General features: G+C 44.3%; 1 protein-coding gene across 1 annotated transcript in view; it reads right to left on the reverse strand.

Annotated features, from left to right (window-relative positions):
- Positions 1 to 478: 478 nt before the first annotated feature.
- The window catches only part of LOC129856178 (WD repeat-containing protein 19-like), a gene marked incomplete at its 5' end in the record, with an annotated part of 33160 nt that continues 30600 nt past the window's right edge, over positions 479 to 3038 (reverse strand). The window contains one exon of the mRNA XM_055924279.1: positions 479 to 2347. The remainder of the gene's footprint in view (positions 2348 to 3038) is intronic.

The raw sequence follows: 3038 nt of genomic DNA on the forward strand, positions 1-3038 counted from the left end.
TGCTGACCTGTTGCACCCTCTACAACCACTGTGATTTTTATTATCTGACCCTGCTGGTCATCTATGAACATTTGAACATGTTCTGTTATAATCTCCACCCGGCACAGCCAACGGAGGACTGGCCACCCTTCAGAGCCTGGTTCCTCTCTAGGTTTCTTCCTAGGTTCTGGCCTTTCTAGGGAGTTTTTCCTATCCACCGTGCTTCTACATCTGCATTGCTTGCTGTTTGTGGTTTTAGGCTGGGTTTCTGTACAGCACTTTGAGATATCAGCTGATGTAAGAAGGGCTTTATAAATACATTTGCTTGATTGGTGAAAAAACGATTGGAACCATTTCCCTGTTTGACCGCTAGGTTTTATGGGTACTATGACACCTCCACTGTTGGTCCCAATGGCACAGATATAAAGATGAGTCCTTTCCATCTCTATGGACTATATTCATTGTTAACTTTGTAATATTTCAGACAGTCACACTCCTCCACAAGAGCAAAAATATATTTAATATTCATATTTTTTAACGTCGTCGACGTGAATGAACTAATGAATAACAGGCTTCAATGCAGATATGTAGAGTACATAAGTTAAAATAACTAAATGGTCTACAGCCGTCTATATCAACAGTTTAACAGGTGGTAGAGAAACATGGAGGAGGAGGACGTCTATATCAACAGTTTAACAGGTGGTAGAGAAACATGGAGGAGGAGGAGGACGTCTATATCAACAGTTTAACAGGTGGTAGAGAAACATGGAGGAGGAGGACATCTATATCAACAGTTTAACAGGTGGTAGAGAAACATGGAGGAGGAGGAGGTCTATATCAACAGTTTAACAGGTGGTAGAGAAACATGGAGGAGGAGGACGTCTATATCAACAGTTTAACAGGTGGTAGAGAAACATGGAGGAGGAGGAGGACGTCTATATCAACAGTTTAACAGGTGGTAGAGAAACATGGAGGAGGAGGAGGACGTCTATATCAACAGTTTAACAGGTGGTAGAGAAACATGGAGGAGGAGGAGGACGTCTATATCAACAGTTTAACAGGTGGTAGAGAAACATGGAGGAGGAGGAAGTCTATATCAACAGTTTAACAGGTGGTAGAGAAACATGGAGGAGGAGGAGGACGTCTATATCAACAGTTTAACAGGTGGTAGAGAAACATGGAGGAGGAGGAGGACGTCTATATCAACAGTTTAACAGGTGGTAGAGAAACATGGAGGAGGAGGAGGACGTCTATATCAACAGTTTAACAGGTGGTAGAGAAACATGGAGGAGGAGGAGGACGTCTATATCAACAGTTTAACAGGTGGTAGAGAAACATGGAGGAGGAGGACGTCTATATCAGCAGTTTAACAGGTGGTAGAGAAACATGGAGGAGGAGGAGGACGTCTATATCAACAGTTTAACAGGTGGTAGAGAAACATGGAGGAGGAGGAGGATGTCTATATCAACAGTTTAACAGGTGGTAGAGAAACATGGAGGAAGAGGAGGACATCTATATCAACAGTTTAACAGGTGGTAGAGAAACAAGGAGGAGGAGGAGGACGTCTATATCAACAGTTTAACAGGTGGTAGAGAAACATGGAGGAGGAGGAGGACGTCTATATCAACAGTTTAACAGGTGGTAGAGAAACATGGAGGAGGAGGACGTCTATATCAACAGTTTAACAGGTGGTAGAGAAACATGGAGGAGGAGGACGTCTATATCAGCAGTTTAACAGGTGGTGGAGAAACATGGAGGAGGACATCTATATCAACAGTTTAACAGGTGGTAGAGAAACATGGAGGAGGAGGAGGACGTCTATATCAACAGTTTAACAGGTGGTAGAGAAACATGGAGGAGGAGGACGTCTATATCAACAGTTTAACAGGTGGTAGAGAAACATGGAGGAGGAGGACATCTATATCAACAGTTTAACAGGTGGTAGAGAAACATGGAGGAGGAGGAGGACGTCTATATCAACAGTTTAACAGGTGGTAGAGAAACATGGAGGAGGAGGAGGACGTCTATATCAACAGTTTAACAGGTGGTGGAGAAACATGGAGGAGGAGGAGGACGTCTATATCAACAGTTTAACAGGTGGTAGAGAAACATGGAGGAGGAGGACATCTATATCAACAGTTTAACAAGTGGTAGAGAAACATGGAGGAGGAGGAAGACGTCACTGGCTCCCTATCCCCTATCACAGGAGGTTGGTGGCTCCTTAATCCGGGAGGACGGGCTCGTGGTAATGTCCTGAGAGGAATGGTATCAAACACATGGCTTCCATTGGTCCGTTACAGACATTATTACGATCCGTCCTCCCCCTCAGCAGCAGTCCTCTATGTAGAACACCACATCACAGAGATCTCTGGAAAACACAAATAACAGTCTCGGAAAACCATTACCACATTTAATATTCACACATACTTGTGAGCATATGGTGTGTGTGTGTCTGTGTGTGTGTGTGTGTGTGTGTGTGTGTGTGTGTGTGTGTGTGTGTGTGTGTGTGTGTGTCTGTGTATACCTGCATCAGGCTGCAGGCTTATATTATGTAACCTTTATTGAACCAGGTAGGCAAGTTGAGAACAAGTTCTCATTTACATTGCGACCTGGCCAAGATAAAGCAAAGCAGTGCGACAAAAACACAGAGTTACACATGAGATAAACAAACGTACAGTCAATAATACAATTTTAAAAATCTATATACAGTGTGTGCAAATGTAGTAAGATTAGGGAGGTAAGGCAATAGGCCGTAGTGGTGAAATAATTACAATTTAGCAATTTAACACTGGAGTTACAGATCTGCAGAAGATGATGTGTAAGTAGAGATACTGGGGTGGTGTGAGGAGAAGAGGAGGGAGAGGAAGAGGAGGAGAGGAGGGAGAGGAGAGAGAGGAAGAGGAGGAGAGGAGAGAGAGGAGAGAGAGGAAGAGGAGGAGAGGAGAGAGAGGAGAGAGAGGAAGAGGAGGAGAGAGAGGAAGAGGAGGAGAGGAGGGAGAGGAGAGAGAGGAAGAGGAGGAGAGGAGGGAGAGGAAAGAGAGGAAGAGGAGGAGAGAGAG

The sequence above is a fragment of the Salvelinus fontinalis genome, chromosome 5 (assembly GCF_029448725.1).
Source record: "Salvelinus fontinalis isolate EN_2023a chromosome 5, ASM2944872v1, whole genome shotgun sequence".
Taxonomy (NCBI): domain Eukaryota; kingdom Metazoa; phylum Chordata; class Actinopteri; order Salmoniformes; family Salmonidae; genus Salvelinus; species Salvelinus fontinalis.